This window comes from Mirounga angustirostris, unplaced genomic scaffold (assembly GCF_029215605.1).
Source record: "Mirounga angustirostris isolate CCGP_5_RB_7025 unplaced genomic scaffold, mMirAng1.0.hap1 SCAF_15, whole genome shotgun sequence".
Classification (NCBI taxonomy): domain Eukaryota; kingdom Metazoa; phylum Chordata; class Mammalia; order Carnivora; family Phocidae; genus Mirounga; species Mirounga angustirostris.
Window position 1 is genome coordinate 68141402 of NW_026991723.1, and position 22135 is coordinate 68163536.

The following is a 22135-nucleotide window of genomic DNA, read 5'->3' on the forward strand; positions in this document are numbered from 1 at the left end:
ATGAAATAATGTATATAGAATATTTAGCATATACCTAGCACCTAGTAAATGCTCAATGCATATCTTTAGTTAGTCAGGCAATTTTGTTGGAAACCTCACTGCTTGTGACCAGAGAAGAAAAATTGAATTAACAGAGAAATCTTAAAGTGTGATTTTGAGCTACTGTGGCTTAGAGACCCTGAATACATCTTTCAGATTTCTGTTCCACAGTGGAGTATAGACTACTGGGTTGTCCCAGTGTTTGAGAACCATTTTGGGAATGGCAAGAACTTACGTTGTTCCTGGAACTGCTCACTCCTCCGAGCCTCTCTTTATGGAGTTGACCTTCCCCTGGAAGAAAAGGGCCTCCAATCACAACCTGATGGAAGAGTGTTGGGTTTGCTCTGGTTTGGAGTAGTTTGCCTATAGCTTAAGAAGCCTGCCCTACAATAATCACCACGACCTTCCAGCACTGGAAGTATAGAGGACCACAAATTAATCCTGCTGTTGGGGAATCAGAGTCTGATATACTGAGGTTCCAATTCTGTTGCTCAAGTAAACTTGGTTCAAACCTGAATTAGTAAGAGTTTTGCTCGCAATATTCCCTTGTGCAACCTCACTAAGGGGAGAAGTGAAGTCCTCGGGGTTGCTGTGAATGATGAATCCAATTAATTGCAGTGTCTAAAAACTCTTTATAAAGGAGTTCCAAGGAGGGAAATGCCTATGGCAACCAGCAATACCAGATAAAAGAGGGTATCATCAGCGCCAGACCGAGATCTTTGGAAGACTTTAAGTGCTGAAAAGATTACAGTGTCCCACCTCCACCTCCATCGCTATTCTCCACATTATATGCAATCGAAAACAAAGGTAGATTACAAAGTAAGTGTGGCCAAGTCCAACAAAGTTCTGATTTTTCCATGATGATTTAAAAATACAATTTTTTTTTAAACCCCTGCCCTTTCGGTGCTCAGAACACATGTTAGTTTGCCATGGATGATCAAGCTTGGGCTGGTTATCCTGGTGATCCTGACCTAGGGATCGCCATACAGAGAGAGTATCTGAGAGATCTGGGAAGTGATTGTCCCACTGATAAAAGAATATAATTAACTAAATGAGTGGATCATTTGTGGAGTGTTTGCTTTTCCCAGAGGAAAGGCAGAGTTGACAGAGGATGTAGGAGTGATGCCTCCCTAGGAGTACAAGTCCTCAGCAGTAATAGCATACATACAATATTGGAGTAAGTGCACATTAATTCAGAGTTCTGGATTCGAATTAACCTCTTAACTGATTTTCTTTAGTCTTATTTACTTCCCATAGACTCTTTATATTGTTGCCAGAGTGATGTCTTTAAAAAAATGTGATCACGATAGTCCTCTGTAACACTTTACGTAAAACCTCACCATTGCCTGTAGAATAAAGGTAAACCCCTTTGTACCTTAAGTTTCTTTACAGTGCACTTCCTACCTACTGACTTTCATCCCTCTTCATTGCTCTAACCAACCCAGTGCTTCAGCTGGGCACAAAAAATACTCCTTCCAGCTGCTACATTGTTTCTACCGCTGCTCCTTCTGCTCCGCTTTCAACTACCTGGTACATTCCCAGTCATCTCTCAGAATCAGCCTTTCCGGATTCTTCAGGCAAACTCTGTTTCTCTCCCTTGTGTCCCCTACACAGTTGGTTCAGTCTCTCTGGTCACACTTCTGCTATAACCTTTCAGACATGGCAGTTCACATGTCGGCATCCTCTTTGCAACTGTGAGCAAATTGTGGGTAGGGATTAGGCTTTGTTCATTTGGGTATCTTCATTGACTTGTTCAGTGCCCAGCACACAGTTGATGCAAAATATTATTTACTGAATAAACATAATCACTAGTTCATAAATTGGCAATAATACAGTAACACCTACCTCCATGGAGGCAGAGATCATATAGCTGGCACTCTCTTAGTTGAATAAATGAGTGAGTGAGCGAAAACCTCATAGAGCTATTGTGAAAATCAAAATGAAAACTATGGAGGCTTTATGAACTGTGAATGGCTGGGCTTGAGGAACGATTACTATGATTGCAATGAGCACAGTCCCCTAGCTTTCATAGCAGGGTGGCCATGTGCAGAGGGCCTTAGGAGGCAGCTTTCAGCTGCCTGACTGTCACCCCAGGTAAGGAAAAGGCAGTGTTCCATCAACTGGACGTGTAATGGGGTGAAAGTGAACCTGCTGCTTTATCTTTCACAGCTTGTGAAGGCTGTAATGAAAAGATCTGAGAGAGACTTTCTCCCTGGTCCTGGAAGAAGAGTGTCATAAATGTCCAATTTACCACTGATTGCCACATTGGCCCAGGGACTCCCCATTGAAACATAGCTAACCAGAAGTGCTCATGTTGAGAAAATAACTTAACATCTTTTATCACCCTAATTGAGTAGCAAATTTGAATAATAAGAACTGCCATTAATGAAACAACTTCTCTGTGTCACGCGTAGCGCTAGCATCTCATTTGATCTCTACACAATCATACAAGTGGGTGTATTGTCACCATTTTGGGGAACACAAAGCTCAGTCGGGTTAAGGGTTTTTTTTCCAAAATCACTCTGGGTATCAGTCAGCTTTCATTATTATTATACTGAGGTAACAAACACCTCCAATGTCTCAGTGTCTTGGAACAACAAGACTTTAATTCTTAATCATATTAAATGTCCAGTGCAGTGCCTGATGTGAGCTCTGGCTCAGCTCCATGTGTCTTCTTTATTTCAGAACCCAAGCTGAAAAACAGTCTGTATTGGGGGTATGTTATTCTCATAAAAGAGAGAAAAGAGCAATGGCCAACCTTCCAGAGACTCTTAAAGCTCTTCTGGATTGTGGCATACATTACTTCAACTCACATTTCATTGGCCAAAGCAAGTCATATGGCCAAGCTTGAAGTCAAGGGGATCAGAGTGAGTGCTTTTCCCGTAGAGAGACATCTCAAGTCCCATGGCAATGAACAGGGATGAATAATTGGGAAGGAATAATTAGGGGCAATAGTAAAATCACCTAGTAAGTGACGAGTTGGGATTTAAACCGAAGTTCTTTCTTTTTTTTTTTTTTTAGTTTTTTTTAGTATGTTAATCACCATACATTACATCATTAGTTTTTGATGTAGTGTTCCATGATTTGTTATTTGCGTATAACACCCAGTGCTCCATGCAGAGCGTGCCCTCTTTAATACCCATCACCAGGCTAACCCATCCTCCCACCCCCCTCCTCTAGAACCCTCAGTTTGTTTTTCAGAGTCCACTGTCTCTCATGGTTCGTCTCCCCCTCCGATTTCCCCCCCTTCATTCTTCCCCTCCTGCTATCTTCTTCTTCTTCTTTTTTTTTTTTTAACATATAATGTATTATTTGTTTCAGAGGTACAGATCTGTGATTCAACAGTCTTGCACAATTCACAGCGCTTACCATAGCACATACCCTCCCCAATGTCTATCACCCAGTCACCCCATCCCTCCCACCCCCCACCACTCCAGCAACCCTCAGTTTGTTTCCTGAGAAAAAGAATTCCTCATATCAGTGAGGTCATATGATACATGTCTTTCTCTGATTAACTTATTTTGCTCAGCATAATACCCTCCAGTTCCATCCACATCATTGCAAATGGCAAGATCTCATTCCTTTTGATGGCTGCATAATATTCCATTATATATATATATATATATATATATATATATATATATATATACCACCTCTTCTTTATCCATTCATCTGTCGATGCACATCTTGGCTCTCTCCACAGTTTAGCTATTCTGGACATTGCTGCTATAAACATCAGGGTGCACGTACCCCTTCGGATCCCTACATTTGTATCTTTGGGTAAATACCCAGTAGTGCAATTGCTGGATCATATGGTAGCTCTATTTTCAACTTTTTGAAGAACCTCCATACTGTTTTCCAGAGTGGCTGCACCAGCTTGCATTCCCACCAACAGTGTAGGAGGGTTCCCCTTTCTCCACATCCCCGCCAACATCTGTCATTTCCTGACTTGTTAATTTTAGCCATTTTGACTGGTGTGAAGGTGATAGCTCATTGAGGTTTTGATTTGGATTTCCCTGATTCCGAGTGATGTTGAGCACTTTTTCATGTGTCTGTTGGCCATTTGGATGTCTTCTTTGGAAAAATGTCTGTTCATGTCTTCTGCCCATTTCTTGATATGGTACTGGCACAAAAACAGACACATAGATCAATGGAACAGAATAGAAAGCCCAGAAATGGACCCTCAACTCTATGGTCAACTAATCTTTGACAAAGCAGGAAAGAATGTCCAATGGCAAAAAAACAGTCTCTTCAACAAATGGTGTTGGGAAAATTGGACAGCCACATGCAGAAGAATGAAACTGGACCGTTTCCTTACACCACACACAAAAATAGACTCCAAATGGTTGAAAGACCTCAATGTGAGACAGGAGTCCATCAAAATCCTAAAGGAGAACACAGGCAGCAACCTCTTCGACCTCAGCCGCAGGAACTTCTTCCTAGAAACATTGCCAAAGGCAAGGGAAGCAAGGGCAAAAATGAACTATTGGGACCTCATCAAGATAAAAAGCTTTTGCACAGCAAAAGAAACAGTCAACAAAACGAAAAGACAACCGACAGAATGGGAGAAGATATTTGCAAAAGAGCTAGTATCCAAAATCTATCTTAAACTCAACACCCAAAGCACTGAAGTTCTTCCTAGTCTGAAATCCAGGTTCTTTCCACCTTACCAAGTAGTCTACTACTGGAACCTTGCAGAAGGTTTACAAACTTTGGTAATGGGAGACCTGAGGAAAATCCAAGGCTTTGATTCCGGAAGTGCAAAAGAAGGAAGAACTAAGGACCCCGTCTTGTCACTTAACAGAACAAGATTACAAGTGTCAGGAAAGTCTTGCTCTGTTGTCTGTCAGTGTAACTGGCATGAAAAACCTACTCTCTCTCTCTCTGCAGGCCTTACTGCTTCAGTAAATCTCCTACTGTACCTCCCATTACCCCTTACTTAAAGCCTGATTATTCCTTTATTAGAGCTCAGCCACAAGTAGGCCATGAATTTTTATGGCTTTTCCAGATCTCATAAGGCAATGAGAAGCATCCATTTAAACTCAGTCACTAAACTATCCCACAGGTTTATGACCTGATATAGCATTTCACCACCGTTTAAAAGAAGCCGCACCCACTCACCCCTTCTTTGAACATTTAGCTTTCTTCTTGAAAGGAAAGAAAATTTGTTTCCCTCTCTCAACGCCCCTAGCGGTTACCTTGGGATGTGGCCAGGTTGAAATGCGACCATTGACTAAAATCTGAATGTCCCACCTTTGGAAATCACTTCTACCTAGAGAGTAAAAGTTCTTTCAGCCTCCTCTAGGTCTGTTGGGATGTTTATTCTGTTTAATTTATGTGTGCCTTTATTAATTATTATTATTAATTAAACATTGCATAACTACTCTCTGACACTGTGCTGGGTATGACTCACTCAACTTCTAGTCATACTGCTGTGGGCTGCTCTTCTCTAAGGAAACCAGGAAAGAGAGAAGAGACTCCTGTTTCTTGAGGATCTTCAAAGCAACTTCATGTGCACTGTCTCATCTAACTATGTCTGTGTCCTTTACCATTTTACTTTGGACATGGCATAGCTGAAACGCCTTTGAGTTTTGTTTGGAGCCTCCAGAATGTGGTTGAGCATCCCTGGGTGTGTGGACCTGGACACCGAGCTTAGTCAATGAGGAAGGCAACATGGTCCTCAAAGCAGTCCTAGAAATAACCACTGTATTTGCTATTAACAAACTTCTGAGAACACCCTGACGTCAAGTCACTACTCTTAGCTTCCACATAATGAGATTCTTTTCTCCTGAGTTTTTCCCCAATAAATTGGAGGCATACATATCCATAGTTACTGGACATTATGGATTCTCACAGGTACTTTTATTTTATTTTTTATTTTTTTTAAGATTTTATTTATTTATTTGAGAGAGAATGAGAGAGAGCACATGAGAGGGGGGAGGGTCAGAGGGAGAAGCAGACTCCCCGCCGAGCAGGGAGCCTGATGCGGGACTCGATCCGGGGACTCCAGGATCATGACCTGAGCCGAAGGCAGATGCCCAACGACTGAGCCATCCAGGCGCCCCATAAGTAATATATTTTTATTTTTATTTTTTTAAAGATTTTATTTATTTATTTGAGACAGAGAGAATGAGAGACAGAGAGCATGAGAGGGAGGAGGGTCAGAGGGAGAAGCAGACTCCCTGCCGAGCAGGGAGCCCGATGCGGGACTCGATCCCGGGACTCCAGGATCATGACCTGAGCCGAAGGCAGTCGCTTAACCAACTGAGCCACCCAGGCGCCCCTCTCACAGGTACTTTTAAACTCAGCAGATCTCAAACCAAATTTACTATGGATATGGGAGATAGCTGTTTGTCACAACAGCAGTAGCTTCTCTCATGTAGATGCCAGGGGCTTAGGGGGCATCTGGCTGGAAAATGTCTAGCTGACTTACCTTAAAGCTGCATTTGCAGATACAACAGAACTTGTGTTTGGATTGTGTTATACATCATTAAAAATTGTAATGGTTTCTGAAGCCATTTTTATTTCATACATGGCATAAGATTGAGAAAATCCAAGTTGTCTGTATTGAGAAATACTATCATCATTGTACTCTTTTTTGGGGAAGGGTGTTTTAGCTACTGCATGGGATTGTGGGTAGGGTCTCTAGGAGGGCTGCTGTCACCCTTAGCGCATTGCCGGGCATAGATTAGAAAGAAGCTCAGCCCAAACCCCCTGAGTGTAGTCCCGGAAGAAATGCTTTCACCAGGTACATGCTTCGGGTGCTGGCCTCAGGCTGTTGGCAGGTGGACGGAAGATGTGTCCACCTAAACATTTCTGCATCTAAGGAAGAAAACTGCTGCCAGTTTTATCTACTGTGCTGATTGAATGCCCCTGAAGAAAGACACATATGTGGCAAATTCCTCCTGGATTTCAGAACTAAGGAATTGTGTCTCCTAAAGATGTACTCAACTTCTTTTTATGGCAGCAATAGTTACAGAAACCAGTAGAGCCCAAACTGACTGACTCAGAGTTCTGTGGGAGCATAACAAATATACTGATTCCTCAATTCCATCCCCAGAAGTTCTGACTGAGCGACCCGGAGAGGGCTGAGGAATCTGGTCCGTGCAGATTCTCCAGCTCTCTGCGGTGCACTGACGAAGCCCCTGTTCTCAGCATGGGCCTCCAACAATTCCAACCTGAGGCGCGGCTGCTCCTAGGGCTGTCGGTGCTGAGCTGAGGAGGCTCCTTCCTGATCTCTGGCTGTAAAGTGTTCCACTTGGTACAGAAGGCAACGTATGCCTCAGAACCTTGGTAGCTTTTCTGCTCTAGCCTGAGGGCATGACTCAGTTCTGGTGAAAGGTAGAGCCCCAGGGCTGAAGGAGCTCTCCCCGCCTTGCTTCTGTGTCTACAGACACAGCAATGGGGCCTCGAGGTCCACAGGGAAGAGCGTCATCTCTGTTTCCAAGCAGGCGTGTATGGGTCAGCAGAGCACTGACTGGAGGCCTGAATTCCTCAAAAGTAGACTTGCCCAAGGTCACTGAGAGTTAGTGGCCGAGCCAGCATAGCGATCGGAGTCACTTAACTCTTAGACCAGTGCCTGCCCCACCACAGCCCGTGGCTGCCATGGACATTGGAAAACTGTCCCTGCCCCAGCTCCTGTAGGAAGGGACAGAAAACATGGGATTAGAGTGACTGCTGCATATTAAAAAATCAGCCCTTTGTCTGTCTTTGAACAGATCCACTGCTCATGCTGCCATTATTAGGACAGAAACTTCCCAGGAGACAGACAAGAGGAAAATGAGAAGGATTCACGGAAGCTCTGCATGGAGGACAATTTTTTTTTTCCTTTTAAATTTCAAGTTAATATGAACCTGCTTATTTCTCCTCTGCATCCTTAGTGACTACCAAACGCAATTGATTTATGTCACTTTCTCTAACTGGCGTTCTAATGGGTCCACAAGAGGAAAATAAAATATTTAATAAAATAAAATGTGACAAATGAACTCTTTGAGTGAAACAAGCCATTTTAGTGAGAGTTGCCGATGCAGCAGAAGGAGGAAGGAGGTCCCGAGAGCTGGAAAGAGGCCCCTGTGAAGACTGGGAAGGGTTTTGAATATTTTTAAAATTTTAGATTGGAGGGATTTGACCATATTATACATAATCTGATGTATACATGTATACATTTCATCTCTACTCGCCATCCTTTTGTCATTCCTCGTTTGCTGCAGTCTGAGCAGGGTTCCCTATTATGTAAATAAGGGAATGAGACAGATGGTGCCACAAAGCAATGAATTCATTTGGGGGGAGGGCTTTAATTATGGATGGGTGGGCCCGGCTGTGTTTTGGGTTCAGCAAACGTCCCAAACGTTATGGGATTGGCAAAACCCCAGATGCAGTTTTCCAGGCACATTTTAAAATCCTGTCATATTTGCAGGGGAATTGAAGTTGGGATTAGTTTCTTGTTCTTTATTAAATTCCTCAAGTTGCTGGCCCTGATTTTTAGCCTCTGAAACTGTGGAGGAATTTGAGCAGTGTTTTAAGGAGCTGGTCTACAATTCTTTTAAGACTAAGGTACTTCATAGGTACTACTGAGCTTTTGAATAATCTTTTTTTGGTTTGTAAGAAAATTGGGGATCCAGGGTCCTAGAAAAGGAGAATGAAAATTATTCATATACCTAGAAATGATTGCTATTAATTTGTTGATATATTGAACTTTAGTATTTTTAGTTCACCATTGAAGTCTCAGTATACTTGTCATTTTATATCTTGCATTGTTACTTAATAGTACATCATAACCATTCCCCTATATCACATTTTATTCATAATTTTCATGAATATATAATAGTTCATTGCATTTATGAATCACCTGAAAAAATTAAAACCAAATATTTTAGTGGGCATTTGGTTCACCCAGAATAATATAAACTAGATCCTGGGTTTTGTTTTATGTCCTTGGTCAGATAAAATTTGTATGGTAGAAACAGATGAACAGAATAATCAGAAATGGCTACAGGGATTTTTTTTGGGGGGGTGCTATTTAAGGTCAGTATCAATGATAAATTGATTTAGGTCATGTGGCAAGTTCACAGTCAAAGGCAGAAGCTCGACGAGAGACCCAGGACAGGCTGAGTTGGGAACATAGTATACACAAAGGACTTAGAGCTTTGGATATTATTACATAAAAAGCAGAACGCAAGTTAGGTGAAAACTTAAGGGAACAGAGTAGATCATTAGCATTCGTGAATTTAGTATCCATGAATTCAGCTATTCACAAGGGACTTTGCAAGGCCAGGATAGGGGGTGATTTATCATTTTGCTGCAAGAGCACTTTTAAATCACATGGGTTTGTAAAGCTTGCATTTTGACCAAGCCACTCAGTCTATGAACCTAGCTAACCAGCCAGCTTTTGTGTTTTAATCAGTTTTGTGGCTTCACGCTCCTTGACGAGAACTTAGCAATTCTCATAATGTGATAAATTGTATTTCTTTGTGAAAAAAAACTAGATAAGAGAAGAACATCAACTGTACGAGCTGGTGCTGAAAGCGAATAGAAAATAAGAAGCCTCAGAAAGTGATAGTCCCTTGCCAGAAAGCTGAACCCTTGGATTCGTTAAGGAATGGAAAATGTCACACTTGGCAGTGCTCTGGCTCCATGACATCAACAAGTCCACCATACGCTCTGCACAGCATTAAGTGAGAGCTATTTGTGACTCCACTTTACGCAGCACACTACTCTGTGCAAATACTGCTCGTTAAGTAAATCATCAAAGTGCAACTTAAATGTTTCAGTTTTTCATTATTCTTCCCCCCCAGGAGAAATTAAATTAGGGCAATACTTGTGAGTGTGCTGATTCACGAAGACCTTAGATGTATCAAGGATTTATTTTAACAACGTCTCTTTTAGTGAGAAGTTGCAGCAAGTCCGTTTCAACTCTGACAAATGTTGAGTTCTCAGTAAGTCCCAGAGAAGTGAGCTAGGATGAGAATAACCTGCTGAGGAGAGAGCAGTGAACTTACTAGGCAAAATGTGACTGGTGGGGGACGAGTAATTCACCTCCCAATTGAGCCAAAAGAAAGCAAGCTGTCTGTACTTGAGTGTTGAATATACCTGTGATGGATGGGGGTGACCAGAAGACCATTTTAAACCAACCATGCAAATTTGCTTTGGTCCTGGATTAGAGATCCGCAGAGAACCTGGGCTTAAAGGAAATCATGCTGTCAGTTTTAAAAAGCAATACAGATGGAAACTATTGCGCACAGAATCAATATACATAGCCCTGACTGGTCACAGGCAAAACTGTGGAGGAGACAAAGTTGGACGAAGTCTTCCCACAGAGACAGAGTTCATTAGACCAACATTGATGTCCTATCTGTTCATTACAACTTAGGCCACCTTGTTCACTTCACTTCTCTGAGCCTCAGTTTCCTAACCTGCAAATTAGGGGCAGCGCGAGATCTATAACCAATGCTTCACATTTTCTATCTGTGCATCCCCAGTATCAGGGGAGAAGGTGTGTGTGTCTCTGGAAGGACCAGAAAGTTAGCTGCAGAGCACCTGAAGCAAGCACTCACTTTCGTTGTTTTATATGACGAACATGCTCACAAAAATGTGCACTGTCTGGCCCCAGTGATCTCTCCAGCCTGGTCCAACACCTATCTTTTATCCCGTGTGTGTCAGGATCATTGACCTTCTTTTCATTTCTTGAGTATGTCCTAATCCCTACCTACTTCAAGGCCTTGGCTCATGCCGTTCCCTCTGCACCCACCTCCCTGTCACTTCCACTCCCTGCCTTTTACATCCTTAGCTCTTCTCATCTTTCAGATAATGCTCCACTTGCCTTTGTTCTGGGCTTTGTAAGAACTCTGATGCTTTTGGGGCACATGGGTGGCTAGGTTGTTAAGCGTCTGCCTTCAGCTCAGGTCATGATCCTGGGGTCCTGGGATCAAGCCCCACATCGGGCTCCCTGCTCGTGGGAAGCCTGCTTCTCTCTCTCCCACCACCTCTGCTTGTGTTCCCTTTCTCGCTGTGTCTCTCTCTGTCAAATAAATAAATAAAATCTTTAAAAAAAAACAAAACTCTGATGCTTTTCCCCCAGGGTCAGCTAGTTACTAGCAAACACCTACAACCAATATGACTGAGAAAGAAAGGGTGTTTCAGCAGATTCCTCTAATGCCCCTGTTGAATCATTACCCTATTTAAATAACAGACCTTCCTCAATCTGTTTTACTGAAAAGAGGCTAGATCTTTAGAGTAGATTCAGTTCAGCCAATAAGCACACAAGGATGGTGCTTACTGAAAAGAAATTTTTCTTTAGGTAGAGCTGACAAATGGGCCACTTCCTCTTAGATTTCAATTTTATAACTTACGGTTTGGGTGGCGTATGAGTCATGTTTGTAAAGGAATGACCTCAGCTGACTTATGGCTTTTTCTCTCTGTATATAAAATTCAGAAAGCTTAGATCCTTGGAACATTATACAGATCATTATTCTAGGGTGAACCTTGTTTCATTCTGTGCCCTCCATTGCCCTAGAAAGAAAAGGGAAGTATTTTCACTATAGTGAAGGCAATCTTTGCCATCCACCAAGTTTTTTACGAGAGGAATTCTCTAAACAAAGATGAGGACTCAGATGGGAAGGGGATAAAATAATAGACATATGTTCACTGAAGTTCTTCTACTTTCCCAATGATTTTCAGACTCATAAGAGCCGTTCTTTCAGGGCTAAAGCTTTTCAAGCCATTAGAATACATATGTTTTGGGGGAAAAAAGAAAAAATACATATGTTTTGTTATAGGAGATATTGCGGTATAAGAGTTGTGTATCTCTGAATCAGACTTCTTGGGTTCAAATCTGATGATGTATGAGCTGGTTTTATTTAGCTTTTCTATGGCTGCATTTCCTCATCTGCAAAATAGGGTTATAGTAGAATCCATCTTAAAGGATTTTGTAAAATGACAGATTTGGACTAAACCAGTGGGTACTGTGCTTGGAATCCCTTGTATCTTACAAGAGTCTTCAAGGGGTGCTGATCAGGGCAAAAATGGGATTCAAGTCTAGGACGGAACATACAAGGACAAATAATAATAAAAGTAGAACTTTGTAGTGAAAGAGTTGAAAACTCTTAGGAACAAAAAAAGATGAAACCCCTTTCTTGCCTATTTATCTAACTTTATTTAGTCATTTATACCTTAGTCTCTTCCTAAGAGCTGCTTCTGAGAAAGGAAGACAACAATTTTGTTTTTATATAATGCTGTAGGAAACATCTGTGTATTTGACATTTTTCTTCTTTGTATGAATTTTTTTTCTAGTTTTTTAAAAGAAAATGATAAATTATTTTAGTTTTTAATAGTTGGGTATCCTCTTGTGTGAATAGTATGTAATTATTAAAATGGTTATTATGAAGGCATAGCAAAATGAAATTTATATTTTAAAGATTCATTCAAAAATATTTGTTGAGATCTCACTCTGTTCTAGGCTCTGTGGATACAGACATGAAATGTAGCCCCTGATAGAGCAGTTTATGTAAAACGGAGGAGACAGTCAAGTAAATAGACACATTCCTGAGGAAGGTGATGGCTGAGAGCATTTTAAGGACAAAGTATGGTTTGCTAGGCCAATGGGTAGAGGAAGTCAGTTGGCAAGAAGGCATGAATCATGGAAGAGCATTGTCGTGTTTGGGAAAATATAGGTGGTTGGCAACAGGGAGAAAGATGAGGAAAGACAGGTGAGCAGATGAAATCATAAATGTGAGGATGCCGTGATAAGGAGTTATACTTTTACAGTGAAGGATCATAAAAAGCCATTGAAGGGTTTTCAATTAGGAAACTGTGAACTGATTTGCAGTTTTGAAAGCCCAGTCTAATAAAAGTTTTAGGGAAGAAGAGGAATGGAGAGGTAGTGGAGTTATGGTATTCATAAGGTAATTGATGCAGGCCTGGCAAGGATGAGCAGAGGTCTCAGGTATCCTATATAATGTAGTGTTTTCTTCTCTTACCTAATGCAAAAAAAAGTATCCCATTTTTGATAGGCTTATTCTTCAGCTATGCCATTGTTCTTCTAGCCACTCTGCAAAGGAAAGAAGGAAAATAATTATTTAAAAAGTATTTCTTAGAAATTAAGCACTGTGCCAATTGCTTTCACATATTAATAACATTATGGAGTAGGCATTATTTCTAACCATTTCTAGCTGAAAAACCCCTGCATCACATTTTTTGTGAATATATTTCCTCCAGCATAAAGATTTTCTGAAAGCAGAAACAGCATTGATTTCAGAACTTTGGAATGTCATTAGAATAGCAATAATTCTGCCCAATATTATTCTTATATCCTGCCCTCCACTCCTCAAACTATTCATTTGTGGTATTCATCATATGTACCAGTTCATCCCAGTTTGGGGCATATGCTAGAATTACACTTCCTAGCTCCTTTTTGCTTGGGTGGGGCCATGTGAGTAGTTTGGGTAAATGAGGTTGAATGCAATTGAAACACATCACTTCAAAGCTGGATCATTTAATTGCCAGTGTGAGACACTCCAAGCTTTCTCTTCTCTTAGCCATGTTCCTCTGTTAGCCTGAATTCTGGACTGAGGATGCTGATGACCCCAGAGCAAAGGCGTAAGCTTATACATGGTGGACAGGTTGTAAGAGTGAGTAATAAGCCTTTGTTACTTGAATCTAGAGTTTCTCAACTTTGGCTCTGGGAACACTTTGAGTGATTCTTGATTCTAATATTGAGCAGTAATCCTGACCTCTACTCACTAGATGTCAGTAGCACCCCTCCCCCAGTTTTGACAACCCAAACTGTCCAACATTGTCAAATGTTCCCTATGGAGAAAATTGCTCCTGGTTGAGAACCACTGTTTTAAGCTGCTGAAATTTTTATTCATTAGTGCTGTATAATGTAGCTAAGATTGGCATATACCCTACACTCTTGTTTTCATCTTTACTCCTTCCCTTGTAATTCTCCATATATACTTTTGATCTGTAGAACAATGTATTTTATATCCTCACAATTTTTTTTAACTTTTTAATGTATTTAAAGCTATTCAGTTCAAATGCAATTAATATTTGTCCTTTCATGGTCCCCACTCAACTAGTCAAAATGATTTCTAATAATATATGTGTCCCTTGGTAACAGTTGTCATTAAAATAAGTAGGAAATTTTTTATCGTATCCCAGTTTAGTTTATTTACAATTCCAGGCTTGCTACCATGAACTGGTTCATTTTGGTTTAATTGGGCATACACATAAGGAAAACAAAACACTAAGGAGGAAGGTTCCTATTCTCAAAGAGTTTGCAGAGCATTTGGGCAGGTACTATGCATTCATAAGAAAATATTCATCATGTACTCTGTGCATTCTTTTACCATACATGTGAAGTGCTTATAATGGTGCCTGGCACATAGTATGTACTCAGTAAATGGTAGACATTAGTGTTATAAACAATACTATTTTTATACCATTTAAAAAATTTCCCTATGCCCTGTACTGCACAGTAGATTCTTCAAAAGCAAGAGCCATATCTTACTCAACTCTGAATTCCCAATGCTTGGTACTTTGGTACCAGAAAGATATTTTAAAAAGTGTTGAATGAATGAGCATGAGTTAAAATCAAAGTGGAAATATACAATACATTTTACTTGGATTTAGAAGAGTGAGAGATACTTTTGGATAGAAGTATTCAGGGCTAATTTATGATGTTACATTCTTTAAGCCAAGGGTGAAGAATTTAGGAGAAGAAAACTGTACTTAGAGAGTAGTAATTTCCATACTAGATTATTTTGTCTGTTTTTTTTGGGGGGGGGAATGAGTAGTACAAGTAATACCGTGTGAGGTAAATGAAGCAAGTTTGGATCTGAAGACTCACATGGAGTCTTCCCCCTACTGCACACAATCCGTGTGGGAAAACATAATCTTTCAGAGCTATGGTTCCTCCATCTGTAGAAAGATAGTTAATAATAACTGCTCCCCATACATCATGGAAGTTTTAAAGGATCTTCACTATGTATATAAAACACTTAATTAAAACTCATTCACACAAAATAGTTATTGCTACCAGTTTACAAGCTAATGAGAAATTCCTGAAGATGCGGCAAATGTGAGCATCTGGAAATAGGTATGCAAAGACTTGATGGAAATGACTACTATTTCATATCCGAGCAACTAAGAATGAGATACCCAAATGAGAGAATAGATGGACAGGCTTAAAAGTAACAGGAAGCCATAGTCCACTTATTAATAGCACTTAATTAGAAGTACCTGGAATTAGACAACAGGACTGTGGTTCACTGCAGAATCCAACAGCCTTCCCATGATCAAGAAGCAGAGAAGAAGAGGGGTTCTACTGTCCAGTTATGGTTTTCTTCCTGAGGCCATCTTGATTATGTGTGTGTTCCATGCCATTTTCTCAGCTGATATGAGGAAAAGATAGAATGGTTTGGGAACCTCTCAAATGGTTTATTAGAAAGGAAGGAAGAAATTATACAGTGAGAAAATGAGGAATGAGAAGGGATTGGCGAAGAATACCAAAATGTTGACAGGCAGACACTTGAGCCTGAGAGGGGAAAAAATGAGATGGAGTCATAATCCCTATAGCTAGCCATTCAATATGTAGGAGGTTTTTTCCCACAAAAAGCAAGCCTTTTCCAAAGTGTTACTTAATACGCCATAGAAAATGAGTGGGATTCATAAGTATGAGTAAGATCAAGAGAATTTCAAGAGAAGGGGCAGACTTGGGTGGTTTTGTGTCATCCTGTGGCTTCTTTGGACTTTGTGTGGCCAATCAAGATATAGCCTATGGCTCCAGAGGGTTTTGACAAAGTCTGTCTGAGACGCCCCTCAAACCCCTGACCACCTTTCCCTCGTGCTCCCTTGTGTGCTGAGAAATAACATGCTCCAATGATGAGAAGCTTGACCTCTGTCTCTAAATATTTGAAAGCCTTACATTTAGGATGGAAGAGGCTGGTTTTGATGGCTCCAGAGGAGAGAATGTGGGCCAAGCAGAGGTAGGTTTTTGCACAATATAAAGAGGATCTTTCTAAAAATGAAGGTGCCTGGAAAATGGAATGACTGGAAGTACTTGAGCAGCAAGTAGATAAATATCCACTTGGTGTGGTGAGGAACTGGCATATAAATCCTTTCCAATTCAACATTCCTATCACTTTAGTCCTATCTTCCACCCAGCATTGGCATTTTCTTTAGAAAATGGAGCCCTCCAGCCAAATTTTTTTGAGTACTTGTTAAGTGTGCACGCTCCTTGCTGTAGTTTGATCTTCTATAGGTGGCAATTCATTGATTTATAGAACAAATTTCCTGCACAGGGTAAAGGGAATGATTTCCAGAGTGCAGGTGGAAGAACCACATTTAACCAAAACAAATTAAAATGAAAGAACATTCTTCATTTTGAGAACTGAGAAAACTTCAAGTTCCAGCACTTAATGTTTCTATTGTATCTTTTGTTGAAGTTACATAAATGCATTGTTTTCTAATGAAGATGTTAAATAACATTTATTTAGCACTTTATAATTTGAAAAGTCTTCACATTTAGAAATTTTTATTTAGACTTCAGAAAAACTGCATTACCCCAGTTCATAGGGGGAGGACACTTAGAGAATAAAAGACAGTAAAAGTTGAATGTGCATCAATGTGCCGGAACTGCACTGAAGACTTTAGATCCATTACTGCTAAGTCTCATAGTACCTGTACAAAGTAGTTCTCATTCTCATTTGATTCCCAGGAAGCAGAGGCTGAGAGTAGTAATGTAGCCCAAGTGGTGAAGCAGGAGGTCTTAATAAATTGGGCTATCACCAACAGAATAAAGAGTCAGCTATTCAAATCAAAGAATATAAGAAACAAGAGTTCAGGGCTTGTTCAATATTCAACAAACATGAGTTTGACCCTGTTTCTGGTCTCAGGGAGCTCATGGTCTGGGATGATCTGGAATATCTAGTGTAATGGCCACAGTAACCTCACCAGAAAAGTATGGAGATAGTAAAGATTTGCTAAAAGCACATAGTTACTAGGTAGCAAAGCTTGAATTTGTAGCAATTCTGTTGGAATTCAAAACTTCATACTCTTCCAAAGTCTGTAAACTTAGCCCAAAATATATCTCACTGAATTATATTGTCATACTTGATAGACTCTCTTTGCCTACAAAGGCTTTTCCCACCTTTTCCCACGCAACTCAAAACCCCACATTTTCAATTAAATAAAGTAACCCCTACTTAAAAAAACAAAAAACCAAACCCATAACAATTTCTGACCACTCTCCACATTCCATCTCATAATTTCTTTTTCTTTTTTTTTTTTAAAGATTTTATTTATTTATTTGAGACAGAGAGAATGAGAGAGACAGAGAGCACATGAGAGGGGAGAGGGTCAGAGGGAGAAGCAGGCTCCCTGCCGAGCAGGGAGCCCGATGCGGGACTCGATCCAGACACTCCAGGATCATGACCTGAGCCGAAGGCAGTCGCTTAACCACCTGAGCCACCCAGGCACCCGTCATAATTTCTTTTTCTTCACCCACGCTGGACTCCTGTCTCTTTCCCCTCCTCGTAGGGGAAGAAGCCATGTGCGTCCTTATCCCAATGTGAGCTTGCTCATAGGGTTCATGGCTTGCTAGTGGAATGGAGAGAACATTAGAACTAGCGCTTGGGCTGTGCTGCTAACTTCTGTCAGAGGGGGTGTACTGGACCACTTTCCCATGCAGGGCATTTTTCTTTCTTTCTTTCTTTTTTTTTCTTTTTAAGAGAATTTGCTCTATCTAATTTAACCATAATAACAGCTTTTGAGATAGATAGTATTATTATCTTTACCAGATAAATGATGAAACTGAAACTTGGTGAGCAAAGAAGAAAGATAGTCAGTGGCACACAGAAAGTAAGTGGTGGAGTCAGGATTTAGTCTCAAATCTGTTAGAACCCAGAGACCATGCTCTGAAGTATGGCACTCATTGTCTCCTTGGTTGCAATCCCTTTTCTGTAAAATGGAGTTGAATCCACCAGCTTTGTGTCCTTTCTAGTGGCATTTTCTTTTCAAACAAAACTATATGAGGAACCCAAATATATACAAAGAAAAAGCAGTTTTTAGTGTATTTTTTTAGTTCCAATATATTATTTATATATATTTGTATGTACACATGTATTTATTTAATGCATGCTTATTATTATTATAAAGGCACTAAAATATTTCTCACATAGAGAAGTTTTTTCGAAAGATAACAGTTTTTCAATGGATAAGCTTATTTTTCCATTAACAATTAGAGAAGATTGAAAGAGAAGCAATAGATACTTTTATTTCAAGATTGAATCACTAACATGATCTGATAGCTGCTTACTTTTGTGACTTGGTAAGTGTCTCGTTTGGGGACTGTTAATAAACTGGCTCCTATCTAGCTGGTTGAAATGTCTTTGGCAGGAAATACTTTTCAGATATATCTGATAACAATATAAGATGTCTCGGTGATTTCATTTAAAAAAAATCTCAGATGTCGTAGCACACCTCCGTGTGTCATTTTTCAAGGGTGTAAAAATCTAGTTTGTTTTTTATTCAGTAGAAATCTGAAGTTTCAGTTTCCTTGCTGACACCTTATTTGCAATTATAAGCCTGAAAATACCAGAATTCTGAAAAGCTGTTGTATTTTTGTTAGCTACTTAATAAATGGAATCTCTTCACTGACAAACACAATTTTTTCTCCTCTCTTAAAATCTTTGAAATAGTTGTACTAGTGCCTTGCCTTCAGTTCATCATATAAGTTTCCTGTAAAAAAGGCAATTCTGGAACATACTGCCAATATAATTACCAACAACTCTGAAAGTTTGCCGTTTTAAGGCTGCAGCTTAATATAATCGATTATTTCTATGGCCTGATACAACACTATTTAGAAAGACATTTGCATGTTTCTAAGACGTTAACACCTAATATTTGACTATACAGTATTATTAAAGCTTCATTAGACAGCTAAACACATGGAGCCATTACTTCTATACTTTTCCCAGATACTACTTTCACATCATTTGAATAGACATTACTACAATTTGGCCAGTTTGAGATAATATATATATATATATTTTTTAAATTTCTTCTGCATGAACCCTAGCATAGAAAAATAAGAAATATGTGGAGAGGCACATTATTAGTAATGAAGCTCATTAAAGAGTTCACAAACTGACCACTTGTCACTAACCCACCGTGTATCTTGGGTGTTAAAAAATTTCACTTCTCTCTAGACATATCATCAGAAATTGGAAAGGGTGTATACATATTATTATTTTTACAATAGTTTTCCCTCTTACATTTGAGTTAGATTTTTGTACAGTACTGGATTTAAGTACTTTCCCTCCATAGAACCTGATTCTGTCATGGGAGGCAGTGCGTGTTCATATTACTAACAGGCACTTTGTGTCAGATTTAGGAACATTAAAACTGTTGAATTAATATTGAAAAAAGCAAGTAGAAAGACCTATTGTTTTTAAAAAACAATTGCTTATTGTTTTTTACTTAGGTAAGACTAACCTGTCAGTGATGGTAACACTATGTGGAGTAGTTGGTTGCATAGAACATACTGCAGACATGGGATGAATTTATGATCATAAACATGGATTCCTCCAGTTTTTCTATCCATCATTTAGTTTCTTGATTTTGAGTGAGTTCATGTGTTGTCAGCACTTGACTTCATTCCTTATGTTATTCTCAATGGGCTGGCATTAGTTGATACATCAGTAAATGCTAATATGCCATATCTAATTTACCTTCTAATTCTTTCTTTCCTTCTCTTCCCCTTTCCTTTCCTTCCTCCCCCCCTCTTTTATCAGATATCTCCTTCTAGTTTTAAGGGTATTTTTTACACCTCCTGAAAAAAAAAAAAGAAAACATTTATAAATATAAAAATAAGACAGAATAACTCAATATTTTTTAGTTTACTTTATCAATAGAAATTCAAACCAGAAGTCCCCAAGATCTAAAAGTAGCACTAAAACTATCACATCATAGTTTGACTCTATGCATTTTGTGCTCCCTTCTTACTGCACTATCGACTATTAATTGAAGATGGGAGCATGTGCCAAGCAGATGTAACAGAGTCCTGCCCTGCATGGGCATTGTGTACATGAGCTGAGGTAGCAGGCTTGCTTTTGTTCAAATTTATGAGAATTGACATATTCAGTCTTGAATTTTTTAAAAAAGTTCAGTGCCGAGCTATAACTTTCCTGTCCAGTGACACATTTACCATAAGTCCTCTTCCCCCCGTCTCTCTCTCTCTCTCACACACACACACACACACGTGCATGCACGCGTGCACACACAAACACACACACTCCTACGTATTGGAAAAATGTTGGGATCTGCCTCAAAAGAAGTTAAAATGGTGAAACAGGTTTAAAGTTCCAATGACCTACAATGTGTTGAAATTTGAGTCTGTGCATTTTTACTTGTAACACTTAAAATGCATTCAAAACAGATTTATTATACCTTAAAATATCTAGATTTGAGCATCTGTACAGAATTCCAGGGCTTCACAAAATAGAATTTGGAAACTTTGACATCCAATCGTTTCCAAGTTTCCTTTCAGCCCTAACTTTCTCTGTGGTGGTTTTTCTGTAATCATATTACTTTCTCGATTTTCTTTCTAGTTTCTAATTGCCTGTTTATTCTCTCATATCATTAGTCTCTTCTCCACTGCCTACTTTCTATCAGAGAACATATGCATTTGACTGAGAAACTACTTTAATTTTAATTAATTTACATTCAAATGGCCACATTTTCCTAATATCTGTGTGTTGGACAGTGCACATGTGGACTATCTATGCTTCTATACGTTCATAATATAAAACAATAGAAGAAGAGATGTTGAAGCTCAACAGCAGTCCAAAATCAGGTATGGTGTTTCACCCTTTGGATTGACAAGAAACGTAGAGGTTGGCAATATGTTTTAGTGAGGGTGGAAGAAAATGAGTTCTCTCAAACACTCTTGGTGGAAGAATAATGATAGGGTCTTTTTGAGTCCCTCTGGGTATCTGTCACCATTTAAACCATCCGTACCCTTTTCTCTACAATTCAAGTTCTGGGTATCTGACTTTAGAAATACTGGCCCAGAGATGGACAAGTACGTTCATCACAATACCATTTGTATCACTGAAAAGTGCAGAAACTGTTTACATGTGGGACCACATGGGTGATAGACTCCACAACTCCAGTGGGTGCCATTCACCTGTGACTCTTACGAATGGTGCCCTCTGGACCATATTCTTTGGAACCACTTCCTTGTCCCATGTCTCTATTGAAACTGAAAATATCAAAGATGGACCCCCCCAAAAGAATGTAAAACTGGACTTTATTACACCAAGCCTACTTTTCTCATGTATATTGCCATGTGGCTCTTCACAGCATCATCTGAATTTTTGATGCATTGATCTATATGTCTATTCCTGAGCCCATATCACATCCTGGAATTACCACAGTGTTATAGAGTATTTTCTTTGCTCTGGAATAACAGATATAAATATAGATTATCTATTTTTAACAATTTTTTCTCAACCCACTTAAAAATCCTATACTCGTAGTCCCATTTAAAGAGTAATAACAGCACTTGGAATATTAGTAAGCCATTAAAAAGAATGAAATCTTGCAATTGGCAAGAAAATGGATGGATCTAGAGGGTAAAATTCTAAGTGAAATAAGTCAGTCAGAAACAGACAAATAGCATATTATTTCACTCATGTGAAATTTAAGAAACAAACAAACAAAGCAACAAACAACTAAACTCTTAACTATAGAGAACAAGCTGATGGTTACCAGAGGGGAGGTGGTGGGGGAAATGAGTGAAATGAAACAGGTGAAGAGGATTAAGAGTACACTTTTCATGATGAGCACTGAGTAAAGTATAGAAGTGTTGAATCACTATATTGTTCACCTGAAACTAATATAATATTGTATGTTAATTATACTGGGATTAAAATTTTAAAAACGTTACCAAAAAAATGTGTTTATTAATAGCTTACTACAGGCCAGGTCCTCACAATAATCTTGTGAGTCACTTTAGATTGAGAACTGGTATCACAGAGAGAATAAATATTTGTTTTTATTGAGGTTCAGTTTATACGTGATGTTACATTAGTTTCAG